Source organism: Passer domesticus, chromosome 11, assembly GCF_036417665.1.
Source record: "Passer domesticus isolate bPasDom1 chromosome 11, bPasDom1.hap1, whole genome shotgun sequence".
NCBI classification, from domain to species: domain Eukaryota; kingdom Metazoa; phylum Chordata; class Aves; order Passeriformes; family Passeridae; genus Passer; species Passer domesticus.
Genome location: NC_087484.1, coordinates 34,731,461 through 34,745,727, shown reverse-complemented (window position 1 = coordinate 34,745,727; position 14,267 = coordinate 34,731,461).

The following is a 14,267-nucleotide window of genomic DNA, read 5'->3' as shown; positions in this document are numbered from 1 at the left end:
CTCCTTGAGTTGACGGACCCATGCTGCCAGGACAGAAGTGGGTTTCCCATCCCACCTCCCCATGTCTTCTCCGTGGTCACGCAGGAAGAACCACAGATTAGCCCTTGGGGTGTACCCTCTCTCTCTAGCTGGGGAATGTTGGGCTCTGACTTTGGGGCCTGTGACTCGTACGGGTGCTGCATTAACCTTCCTCATTTCCTCCCTCATCTCTTCTTTGAACTCCTTAATCACAGCTGAGATATGAGCCTGCATTGGGCCATTAATCATACTCTCATAATTCCTAAGTTTGTTGGCAACAGAGCCCACTGTCTCTCGGTTAGTGTCAGCATCAATTGTTGCAATGAAAGTGGTGTACTGAGATGGCCCCAGATTTGCCAGACTCCACAGCATTTGCCCTGTGCACCTGACCTTGTCGGGGTCATTATTATGTTGTCCATCCCTCCCAAAGAGTACCTCTAATACTGCCACTTCCCTTAACTGTTGGATCCCTTCCTCCAGGGTCTTCCAACGCATTCTATGGTGGTGCTCCTGCATTCTCTCCCTGTGGACAAACCTCTCTCTGACACTCATTAAAAGCCGCTCCCAGAGAGAAAGGGATCCTGGCTCCCTTACAAAAATCTGATTCATACCTGAGTCCTGGGTTAAGGGTCCCAAGTTCCTTGCCTCACCACCGTCCAGCTGCACGCCTGTACCCATAAGGTCCCAGACCCGGAGTAGCCAGGTAGTATAAGCCTCACGCCCTCGTCGCACAATGTCTTTGTGCAGATTACGGAGACTTTCGTACGTCAGGGACTCGGTGATGATAGCAACTTCTGGCTCCCCTGTGGGTTGTGAGGTTCCTCCATTCCTATCTCTATCTGGGTGCTCTGCTTTCATCTTAGACCTCCTTGTTTCTACCGGGGCAACTGCTGCTGGCTGTGACTGCCTTTGTGGCTCAGTTGGAACCTGGACAGTTGTAACATTTGTGGGTTCCACAGCTGTACTATTAGACTGTCCCTCTTCAAGGCAAAAGGCAGGCTTCTCACCAGCTGGTGAAATGCACTCCTTCAGCATCGCTTGCATCTCCTTAACCAGCACCCTCACCCAATCTGGGTGGTTCGTTTCTGAGGCAGGCTGTGGGGCAGGGTCAGGCTCTGGAGCAGCAGCATCTCCAGTCTCTGGGGTAGTGTCAGGCTCTGCAGCAGCACCCCTAGTCTCTGGTGTAGGTGTCAGGGTAGTTATCCAGGTTAATCTTCTCTTATCTCTGAGTGCTAAACATAACAGGCATATCAGCAACACCACCCATTGTATGATATCATTAGCACTTAAAGTGGATCTTAACCCTTCGAAAACTGGTGGTGCAGACCCAAAAAGATGGTTAAAAGGTAGGGAGAAGGTTTCCCCCCATGTCATTTCCTCACAGTAGGTACCATTATTAAAGTAACTCCAAAAACATGCAGTTAGTGTGTGATAGCTCTGAATCCATGTACCTGCCATCCAGAGGAAATTAAAGATCCATGAATCCTTCACCCAGAGGACAAACTTGATAACAGACACAGTGGCCTTAGTTATAGGACCCATATTTAGATAAGGGCCTGTAAATGGGAAGTATACACTTGCGATCACATGCCACCCAAACCAGGGAAAACTGGACCACATGGTGGTACTTACAAATTAAGCTACCTAAGAACTGTTAATCCCCTTTTTTTTTCTCAATGCCCTCGAGCCCCACGTTGGGCGCCAAAATCTGTCTTGGTTTGAAAAGACAGGAGCCTGTGAAGGAAGGCAAAAGCCTCCTGTGAAATGGAGAAGGTAAACCCCCTCCCTCCGAATTATCACAACTTCAGAATTAAAAAAAAAAGGCTCTCAGGCAAAGATATGGGAAACGGGAATAACAGTTCTTTACTGGAAGAAAAAAAAAACTAAATAACAATGTAATTTAACACAAGCAAAACAACCACTGGCAGAGTGAGAAAAAACCTGGCACCCTGAGAAGTCAGGGTGCTGACAGCAGTCCAGCCAAATGGTGGCTGCTCCTCCTGGAGCGGCGATCTGCAGAAGGGTGTAGATCCTTTCTGAAGATGCGGCGAAGGAGCAGCTGGGCCTCAGTTCCTGATTCCTCTCAGAAATCCAGCGAAGAAGGCTGTCTGTGGTCTCAGAAGTGCTTGTTTTATGGTGGCAGGGATGCTTGGCTCCTCCCTCTGGGTGGAGCATCTCCCAATGGGATGATGTAACTAATCTTACCAGCCACAGTGAGTAATTCAATAGCCCATTAGCAGGACATTGTCTTCCTGGCAGTGTCATTGTTCTTGAAAGAGATAAGAAAAACTGCCTAACCCCCAACAGATGGCAAAAAAGAATACATGCTTATTTTACAAGCCAGGACATTATATAGCCCATTAGCAGGACATTGTCTTCCGGGCAGTGTCATTGTTCCTGAAAGAGATAAGAAAAAACTGCCCAACCCCCAACAGATGGCAAAATAGAATACATGCATATTTTACAAGCCAGGACACACCAGGAAAAGTGTTGTAAAGCCACCAAACAATTCTTTTCAGATCCCATTTGGAAAACTCTGTCCCATAAGAATCTAAAAATAAATTAAAATGTTTATAAATGTCTTGTTCTTCCTTTGTAATTATTGTTCCCATCTTTATCTTTGTCCCTGTAAACTTTCCCCCACGCAACACTAGGACTGGGGGTTCCTGCAATCTTGGCCTGAAAGCTCTTGGGGATGAGACCCGGGTCTTTGTTATAAAATTGTCCTAGCTTGACAGCACTTTTAAAAAAAAGACTTACGGGGCTGTTGGTCTTGACCCGCTCTCTGCTGCCTCTGATGCTCAGCTCTTCTCCTTTCTTACCAAGGGGAGTGTGTCTGGTACGCTGGCAATCAATGATCATCAGGGCCTCAGGGCCCTTAGCATTGCTGCCTCACGTTGGGCACCACTTGTCGTGCCGGGTGGCTGTCTAGAGTACCTTCCCAAAGAAGTGTCTTGGAAAAGACTCCTCAGGAGCACAAGGCACGACTGCGCTCATGCAGGGTGATTTCTGCTCTTCTGAGATCCAGGCGACGCAGAAAGAGAGATGGGGTCTTTGTGTGGGGTTCCAAGGAGAGCCTTCATTGAGCTTCTTCTTCAGGAAAGTCTGGGGACTAGGAGCCACTCAGGCAGGGAAAGCACAGCTTTATATAGGGTTCTTGAGGGGCGGGACAGTACACCAGGGCCAATGGGATGAGGGCACAGGGGTGGAGAGAGTGGGAAGGGCCAATGGGATACATTGAATCTGCATATCACAGCAAGGCATGCTGGAAGAAGCCTTTCTTCTCACCTTGACAAGAGTGGTTATTGCTTGAGGGGTTTTCCATCCAGGGGACAGTTGTAGACTTTTACCTGTTGGCCCACTGGCCTTCACAACTCCACTACCTTTATTCATTAAAAAGGCTTCTCCCATGGCTTTTTTACAAAAGCGTAAAAACCATGAAAATGTAAGCAAAACAAAAAAAAATTAAAATTAAAATCCACAAAATGTTTTTAACTACATGTCCTGAGTTGACTATATAATGCTTTTATCCCCAATCATCTTGTTCTGTTTATACCAAATAATAAGTTTTACACCTTTAAGACTCTCCCAGACAGTGAAGAGGGGAGGGAAGAAGCGCACAGTTTGTTTTCAGACTGCTCTCACTCCTCCACATTCCTGCTCCTAAACTGTGTTTTCTGCAGATGTACAAACAACCGGACAGAACTCCTTTTTCCTTTTTTTTTTTTTTTTTTACTTTTAGTTAGTTTTAGCTAGCTGAGGCAAAGAAGTTCCCTAGACTGTATTTTTTTTTTTCCTTTTTTCTTGGACCTGTTCAAGCCTGCTCTGCACTGAACACCCAGAAGAGCACCGGCAGCTCCAGCTGTGGCCCCCCTGGCTGGGCCTGGGCCACGGCGTTTCCAGCACCAGAGAGACTGATCAGAGACTGAGTGAGCCGAGCTGCAACTCGGGGAAGGGACTGTTCTGAGTTTGCTTTTTTTTTTGGAGTAGTGAGAAGTTTTATTGTTTAATATTGTTTGGGTTCCATTGTTTAATAAACAGGTTTCTTTCCACTTTTTCTCCAAAGAAATATTTTCTCCCGAACCAGTTAGAAAAAAGAAAGGCAATTGAATCTGCTTTTGTAGAGAAGCCCCTTTAAGAGTTATCTCCCAAACTTGCCCTAAATCAGGACAAATACAGTTAGTGGCGCCCAACTTGGGGCTTGAGAAAGTAGAAAAACCCCTTTATTGATCGCAGGTTGGTTATGCTTGCTGTGTAGTAAGTTAAAGTACCCAGTAGCCATGTTGTTTGAATTTGTAATGTCTCTTGGGGAGGCCTTTATGTGGCTCTGGTCTCTAGACCTTTTTGAGGTTTCAATACCTTTCTGGTCACTAAAATTATTGTCCCTATCATGTAGTTTTTGCAGTAAAAAGACACGGATTAGATTAGCTATTGTGCTGGCCTTGGTGATAATGATTTATAGGGCGTTTACAAAGATACTGGCGTCTGTTTACGATATGTGTGGTTTATGGTTTCTTTGTCCTACCCTGCATCCCAGTTCTAACAGTATGTTTTGAGAATTTATTAGTAATTACACCCAGCTAGTTAGAGGAGGAGCGGGGAATGAGGCTTTCCAACCTTTCCTTTCCTTCTTCTCCTTTGAATCTGTTACGTCACTTTTGGAGAATGTTCAGTTTCCCCTGAATGTTAAAGACACCATCTTTCTGGTATTTAATCTGGTAAGCTTCCTCTATATGGTCTGCAGCTTCTCTAGAATGAGGGCTGAGATGTCTAGAAGGGCTGATGAGACCCCTGACCCAGAAGTAGACCCACATGTGGAGAATCCTGAGTGGGGTGGAGAATGGGAAAATATGGGCCAAATCCTGAAAGAATTCTCTGACCCTATAGTCTGGGACTTTCCCCATGAACAAATTCAGAACCCAGCTACGGTGAAGAAATATCTGAAAGAGAAATATCATAATGACCCTAAGGAGAAAAAGATCATTGCAGTAAGCTAAGCCCTAGCATATGCTTATCACACACTGCTAGATACTCTAGGGCAGCAGACAGAAGAAAGAGGGCAGGGAGATACATCAAGAGCTATCGCAGTCACTCAGGCTGCAGCCAACACCCCAGGCTCAAAGCCAGCAGCTAAACCACATAGTGAGCCTAAGCCAGCAGTTAAACCAGACAATAAGCCTCAACCAATGGCTGTTGCTACTAGCACTAGAAGAGGGAAGTGCACAGACAAGACCGATCGACCAGTGGATGATGATGATGATGATGCAGGAGAAGGACCCTCAACATTTCCTGACATAAAATCAGGAGTCAAAGCAACTGGCACAAGATCAGAAGCCAATATTGAGTCCTTCTCCCTGAAGGACCTGCGTGGCCTAAGGAAGGATTACACCCGATGATCTGATGAATCCATAACTAGCTGGTTAGTCCGTTTTTGGGATGCTGCAAGCGAGGCTACAATTCTGGACGGCACGGAAGCGAGGCATTTGGGATCCCTGTCACATGATCCTGTCATCGACCAAGGCATGATGAGGGGAGCTAACCCTCACAGCCTCTGGGCACGGGTCTTGGACAGTGTAGCGCAAAGATACCTGTGTGCCGATGATCTCTACATGCAGCAAACACAGTGGAAGACCACAGAACAAGGGATTCAATGCCTGAGAGAAATGGCAGTGGCTGAGATTATCTTCTCAGATGACATAACAACTAGGAATCCAGACTTGGTACCATGCACATCTGTGATGTGGCGAAAACTGGTACGACTTGGGCCACATGAATATGCTTCTGCTCTAGCTATCATGAAGTGGGATGACTGGGATGAGACCATGCTTAACACGGCAAAGAAGCTCCGAGCTTATGCAGATGCTGTACACGGCCCAACACATGCCAGAATCGCAGCAGTGGAAACACGTCTGCAGAGATTAGAGGATAAAATAGAGGAGAATCATAAGAAGCTCAGAGAGGAGATTAAAGAAGACCTTCTCCAAATCTCAGCAGTACAGATCAAAAGTTCTGGTACCCAACGCAGACGTTCCCCAGATAGAGAGAGAAAGTACACCCCACCAGCTGAGCTGTGGTTTTTCCTGCGCGATTATAGAAAAAACTTGAGGCTGTGGGATGGAAAATCCACCGCTGCTCTGGCCCGAAAGGTGCATGAATTGAAGGAATACAGAGCTCAGAGAAGAAGTTCCACCACAAGAAAAGCAAGTCCAGTTGCCCGTAGCCGAACTGCCAGGTATAATAATGATGATGACATGTCCGATCCCCTTGAAGGAACCTCTAAGATATATGCCCAAGAAAAGAAAGATAACCAAGCTTAGAAGAGCCCTGCCTCTAACCAGGTAGAGGCTGAGGATAATCGTGTTTTCTGGACAGTGTAGATTCGTTAGCCTGGCACATCAGAACCACAAGAGTATAAAGCTTTAGTCCACACTAGTGCACAGTGTACCTTAATTCCATCAAGACATGTAAGGACAGAATCCGTTTCTATCACTGGTGTAACAGGGAGATCACAAGACTTCACTTTAGTAGAAGCTGATGTGAGCTTGACTAGAAATGAGTAGAAGAAACATCCTATTGTGACTGGCCCAGAAGCCCCATGTATTTTGGGCATAAATTATCTCCAAAGTAGGTATTTCAAAGACCCAAAAAGACTGAAGTAGGCATTTAAGATAGTAACTGTAGTGACAGAGGGCGTCCAGCAATTGAATACCTTGCCTAGACTATCTGAGAATCCATCTACAATAGAGCCTCTGAAGAGAAAAGAGCAACAGATACCGATTGCCACTTCCACAGTGCATCGTCGACAGTATAAAACCACTCAAGATGCTATGATTCCCATCCATAAGATGATCTGAAAGCTGGAGAGCCAAGGGGTAGTCAGCAAAACCCACTCACCCTTCAACAGCCCCATCTGGCCTGTGTGTAAATCTGAAGGAGAATGGAGACTGACGGTGGACTACCGTGCATTGAATGAAGTGACTCCACCACTGAGCGCTGCTGTGCCAGACATATTAGAGCTCCAGTACGAGCTTGAGTCCAAGGCAGCAAAGTGGTATGCCACTATTGATATTGCCAATGCATTTTTCTCCATTCCACTGGCAGCAGAATGCAGGCCTCAGTTTGCCTTCACCTAGAGAGGTGTGCAGTACACTTGGAACCGACTGCCCCAGGGGTGGAAGCACAGTCCTACCATCTGCCATGGACTGATCCAGAGTACACTAGAAAAGGGTGAAGCTCCAGAACATCTGCAATATATTGATGACATCATTGTATGGGGGAAGACAGCAGCAGAAGTGTTTGAGAAAGGACAAAAAATCATCCAGATTCTCTTAAAAGCTGGCTTTGCCATCAAGAAGAGCAAAGTCAAGGGACCTGCTCAAGAAATCCAGTTTCTGGGAGTGAAGTGGCAAGACGGACGGCGTCAGATTCCCACTGATGTCATCAACAAGATCACAGCAATGTCTCCACCATCCAACAAGAAGGAAACACAAGCTTTCCTAGGCACCATTGGTTTTTGGAGAATGCACATTCCTGAGTACAGTCAGATCGTGAGCCCTCTCTATCTAGTCACCTGTAAGAAGAACACTTTCCACTGGGGCCCTGAACAGCAGCAAGCCTTCGTCCAGATTAAGCAGGAGATCGCTCATGCAGTAGCCCTTAGCCCAGTCAAGACAAAACCAGATGTGAAAAATATGCTCTACTCTGCAGCCAGGAACCATGGTTTGTCCTGGAGCCTGTGGCAGAAGGTGCCTAGGGAGACTCGAGGCCAACCACTAAGATTTTGGAGTCGAAGCTACAGAGGGTCTGAAGCCAACAATACTCCAACAAAAAAAGAATTTTTAGCAGCCTATGAAGGAGTCCAAGCTGCCTCAAAAGTAATAAGCACTGAAGCACAACTCCTCCTGGCACCCCGACTACCAGTACTGGGGTGGATGTTCAAAGCAAAGGTTCCCTCTACCCACCATACCACCAGTGCTACATGGAATAAGTAGATTGCTCTCATAACACAGCGTGCCCGTATTGGAAAGCTGAACAACCCTGGGATTCTGGAAATAATTACAAACTAGCCAGAAGGTAAAAACTTCAGTCTCACTGATGAAGAAGAACAAGAAGTGACACGTGCTGAAAAAGCTCCACCATATAACCAATTGCCAGTGGAAGAAACACAATATGCTCTTTTTACTGATAGTTCCTGTCTCATGGTAAGAATGAATCAGAAGTAGAAAGCAGCCGTATGGAGCCCCACACAACAAGTTGCAGAGACAACTGAAAGAAAAAGTAGATCAGGCCAACTTGCTGAACTCAAAGCTGTTCAACTGGCCTTAGACATTGCTGAAAGAGAGAGGTGGCCAAAGCTCTACCTCTACACTAATTCATAGATAGTAGCCAGTGCTCTGTGGGGATGGCTGGAGAGGTGGAAAGAGGCTAATTGGCAGCGTAGAGGAAAACCAATTTGGGCTGTTGAAGAGTGGAAAGACATCGCTACCAGGGTAGGGAGGCTACCTGTGAAGGTCCGCCATGTAGATGCCCATGTCCCCAAGAGTAGAGCCAATGAGGAGCACCAAAACAATGAGCAGGTAGACCAGGCTGCAAAGATAGGGGTGTCCAAGATAGACCTAGATTGGGAGCACAAGGGAGAGTTATTCCTAGCTCGAGGGGCCCATGATGCCTCAGGTCATCAGGGTAGAGATGCCACCTATAAGTGGCACGAGACCGAGGGGTGGATTTAACCATGGACAGTATTTCTCAGGTTATCCACGACTGTGAGACGTGTGCTGCCATCAAACAGGCCAAGAGGGTGAAGCCCCTATGGTATGGTGGGCGGTGGTCCAAGTACAAGTATGGCGAGGCCTGGCAGATTGACTACATCACACTGCCCCAGACACGCCAAGGCAAGCGCTACGTGCTCACAATGGTAGAAGCCACCACAGGGTGGTTGGAGACCTACCCTGTGCCTCATGCTACTGCCCAGAACACCATCCTGCACCTGGAAAAGCAAGTCCTGTGGAGACATGGTACCCCTGAGAGGATTGAGTCAGACAACGGGACTCATTTCAAGAACAGCCTTATCAGCACCTGGGCCAGAGAATATGGCATTGAGTGGGTGTACCATATCCCCTACCATGCACCAGCTTCGGGAAAAGTGGAAAGGTAAAATGGGCTGCTAAAAACCACCTTAAAAGCCTTAGGTGAGGGATCTTTCAGAAATTGGGAGCAGCATCTGGCAACGGCCACCTGGTTAGTTAATACCCGAGGCTCTACTAACCGAGTGGGCCCTGCCCAATCAGAGCCTTTGCACAGAGTAGATGGAGACAAAGTCCCAGTGGTACATGTCAGGGGTTTGTTAGGGAAGACAGTTTGGATCAATCCTGCCTCGAGTACAGACAAACCCATTCGCGGGGTTGTTTTTGCTCAGGGACCAGGGTGCACATGGTGGATAATGCAAAAAGATGGAAGAACACGATGTGTACCTCAGGGAGATCTGATTGTTGGGTGAGAACCATGTATAAATATCACTGTTTGCTGAATGTTGCCACCATTGTCTGTGTATAGCTGTATATTAGATGTATAATGTATGTGTGTGTAGAGTTAGAATATATATTAGTTTTAGTAGTAAGGTGACGATATGAGGATAAGGGGTGGAATGTCCTGGGTTGACTATATGATGCTTTTATCCCCAATCGTCTTGTTCTGTTTATACTGAATAATAAGTTTTACACCTTTAAGACTCTCTTCCAGACAGTGAGGAGGGGAGGGAAGAAGCGCGCAGTTTGTTTTCAGACTGCTCTCACTCCTCCACATTCCTGCTCCTGGACTGTGTTGTCTGCGGATGGACAGACAGCCGGACAGAGCTCCTTTTTTCCCTTTTTCTTGCTTTTAGTTAGTTTTAGCTAGCTGAGGCAAGGAAGTTCTCCGGATTGTGATTTTTTCCTTTTTTCTTGGACCTGTTCAAGCCTGCTCTGCACTGAACACCCAGAAGAGCACCGGCAGCTCCACCTGTGGCCCCCCTGGCTGGGCCTGGGCAGCAGCATTTCCAGCACCAGAGAGACTGATCAGAGACTGAGTGAGCCGAGCTGCAACCCGGGGAGGGGACTGTTCTGAGTTTGCTTTCCTTGGATCAGTGAGAAGTTTTATTGTTTAATATTGTTTGGTTTCTATTGTTTAATAAACAGGTTTCTTTCCACTTTTCTCCAAGGAGATATTTTCTCCCGAACCGGTTGGAGGGGGGAGGGGCAATTGAATCTGCTTTTGTAGAGAAGCCCATTTGGGAGTTATCTCCCAAACTTGCCCTAAACCAGGACACTGCATCAAATAAATCAACACATTTTGAGCAGAGGAGCAAGAGGATGCTCCTCTCCACAAATCCAGCCTGGGGACCAGGTATATGTCAAATCCCCTGGGGGAAAGCCTCTTATCCCAAAATGGAAAGGACTCTATTTGGTACTATTAATCACTTATACAGCCTTTAAAGCTTGAAGTGTTAACCTCTTGGCTACACTGTTCCAGAATTAAAAGACTTCTGCAAAAGGCAAGAGGAGTCCCCAGCTGGACCTCAGAAAGAACAGAAGAAACCAAGATGCGCTTCACACCATCATCATCTTCCCGATATTTCTGATCAGAATCCAAGCCACAGTAGGTGACTGTCACTACCATCATGATTGCTTGGCCTGCGAGATCCTGCTAGATGGAACATTCAAAAATATTTGGGACCTAATTGGCTAAAAGGGAATAATAAGGTAAAAACACTTTATGCTATTTTAAGGATTAATGACCAAGCAGTTGAAGATTGAGGAAAACCTGACTCCATGCCAGCCTTTCTTGTCCCACCTGAAAGCAGGACCTCTATGGCGTGTGAATTTGAAACTCACAAACCTCTTTTAGTTGTGATTATTACTGTGACCATGCACATCTGTGACCTTTCTAAAAAGCAGCGTGTGAATCCATTTTCATGTGATTCCTATCAGGATTTTTGTGCTATGCAAATTAAAATGGGAGACTATAACCTAGCACAAGATAGTTCCCTCCTTCTGCAGTGCACAGGTGGGGTGGGAGGACCATCATCACACAGAGATACAGGAATTGAGCCTGCCAGGAATGCAACCCAACAAATATTGTTTCCAGCAGGCAGCTCTTGTGCCACTAGAATAATAAATTGTCCTGTTGGTATGCTTAGTACATGGAACAGGTCTCACAGAGCATCTGCTTTTGAGAATTGAATTTCATTCTTGGCTTATTCCAGGCCATCAGAAATAGTCACCAATCCAGTTGGAGGGGAAGCCGGGAGCACAATCATCCTGTTAGGGTATATCATGCCCAATGTCATGACCATGTGATGGCAACCCAGATATGAATGGAATCCTGACAGCACAACTACATCCTCTTATGGGCTGAGGTACTCAGAATACTCAGCCATTTGTACTGGGAAATTTAGTAAAGTAAGTGTCCTTTGTAATACTACCAGGGGCCAGTGGAAGGTTTCTGAAGGTTTCTGAAACGCTTGCCTAAAGGCAGGCAATGTATCTGAAGAAACCTGTTACCATGCCTTGGGTACTCGACAAGGAGCGAAACAGAACGGGTCACACAACAGGCATTTAAAATTAAAACAAACAACTTTACATGAGCAAACAATGGCATAGCACGGGACCCATGTGTGAAATAATATAGTCTCTCACTCTGTGGTAAGAAAAATAAATGAACAATTGTTGCTTCTAAATCCAAGGTACTCTCTGAAAATGCTGGATGTAAAGATACAGGCTAATAGATCCAAAATTAAACAGCAATACTACCCATTCATACAGCAAAGCCTAAAAGGCTGGGAGACATGGATGCATTCCCAGACACCAAATCATAGGTCTAAAAAAGGCTTAAGGGGATGGTTTGGGTCTGAACTGGGAATATGAAATTCTATTGATCAAGAAGTCTTAGCCAATAAATGAAGCACAGTGAGTTTTTATATTGGACAGACACAAACTCCTCTCAGATCAGCCCTGCTAACACTTGCCCAAACCCACAGCCTGGCAGCTAACCTATTAACCACCCTGGCCAACAATACACAGCAGGATTGTTTCCAGCAGTTGTTGGCTTTATGGGGAAACTACAGGGTAACATTTCTTTAGCATTTCAGTGTAGACCAGTTCAGCTGTGGCTACAGTCTGTAATCTCAGGAAAACTTAGAAAAAGGAGAGCTGGGGGAAATTACCATGAGAATTAACTAAATCATGCCTAAAAATGAAACCACAAAGGAGTTTGAAAAAGACTTCCACACTTGGTGGCAATTGGTCAGTTTCACATAGAATGAACAGAACCCTGCAGTCTTTTACATTAACCATTAAGAATGCAACAAAATACTGTGTAATTCCAATTTTGGCCTGTGTGAGATCTGCTTGCACAACTATTACCACAGATTCATTAAATGAAACTGCTAATGGTACTACCTTCTCTATTTGTAATTCACAACCAAAAGTGGATGTGACTTGAGCTGCACCACACAATAACTTCTCTTGAGATTATGCAGAATGTGTACGATGTGTATCATGAAGCACCCAAATTCCAAACTGGAAGGAACATTGATGTTCTAAAACAAATGCTGTACCAGCCTAATATAGAATGGCTAGTGGCAGAAGTCAAAAATGCATCTCACAGAGCCTTATGGACACTCAAACTGGTATCAAAGAAGTTACCAAAATCATCACCAAAATAGGGAAATATAGAGAACATCATGAGTCAGATGTCTTCTTGTGATGGACAAATCTGCAATCACCAACAGCTCCTCAGATTTTTAGCTTCCTCAGAAAACCTGTTCTACTTTTAAAAAAAATGAACCCTCCTCTAAACCATCATGAACCTATGGATGTGGTAGAAAATTAAAAGAGCAGCATAACAGTACATATGTCCTGTGGACTGTGGAGGGAATCTTGCAAAAGAATTTGCATCAGGATAAAGAGAAGGGGAGGATGAAACAAGGCCTTTGTTTGACACAAGCACAAGCAATTCACATAAGCAAACAAGTACTTAGCACAGACACAGGGAAGTACTTAGCACCAGTTAGCATAAGAAACACCTGGCAGGCCTAACTTGACAAGAGAGGGACTTGAAAAAAGCTTTAGACACATTCTAGCAGAAGAAGGAAGGGCAAGTAGGCAATGAGCTCTGTGCAGGGAAGCCATGAGGAAGAAGTGCTGCTTTAGGGCATGGAGACCGCTCTGGCCAGCGCCTGCACATCAGCTTCAAGTACAGGAATCTGACAGAATGTATTTCTAACCCCCTGCCTATGCAATCACCTCAGCAGGGTAAAGATGGATGGTATTTTTACACAATTCCTACATCAACCCACTGAAATTTATACATGGCAGAGAAGCATTTTGGTGGGGTGCAGACCCCTGCCCTCCAGTCAGCTCAAGAAAAGGGCTTTTGGTGGACAATGCATTTGTCTGCAGATTTCTTTGAATTAGGGAGACCCCTCGGGACTGCTGTATCCTGAGGGAACACCATGGGCCCTGACCTGTGCCTCAGCTTCCAGGACTGCTCTTGGCCAGCATCCTGACGTGGATGCAGGACAACTGCCAGGCACTGCTGGGACCCAGTGGGACAGGACCGGCTGTCTCGTGTCCACGGAGCCCCCCTCACACAGCCAGGGCCACCCCAAAACCAGACAAAGGCTCACGTGTCAGCAGAGAGGAGCAAGGAGCACTGGGCTCCTCTCAGGGGATCTCAGCGTGGTGCTCCAGTGGGAGGGGCAGGCAGGCCACCCACCTTCAGGGCATCCCCTGCATCAACAGGGCGTGCATTTTGTCCTTTTCATCCCTCCACACCAGAACCAGGCCTGACATCTCCTCCTCTGCAGTTTTTACACTTAGGACGTCATCTCACGCTTGGCCAGTGCATCAGATGAGGCCGCAATCGCTTCTGATACCACCTCCATGCCAACCACAGCTCCACTGTGTGCTGTTCGTCTTTCACAGGTTAACTTCCCATCAATTGACCAATCCATTGTTTCTCTCAAGGGTCACATTCCCACCAGTTCAACCATAAGGTTTCCTTCACTGTCTGTTCTTCATTATCTTGCTGACGTGCACAGCAGCAGATCAAATGTGGCAGGACCTTAGACACGACTTCACTCCTGACACACGGGCTCCTTGTGCCACTGCTGGCCTTCCGTGTGCTCAGCAGGATCCGTACCTGCACAGGGTTGTGGAACTGCACCTTCAGCACAGGGACCGTGCCAGCCTGAGCTGCCCTCGTTCCTCTGG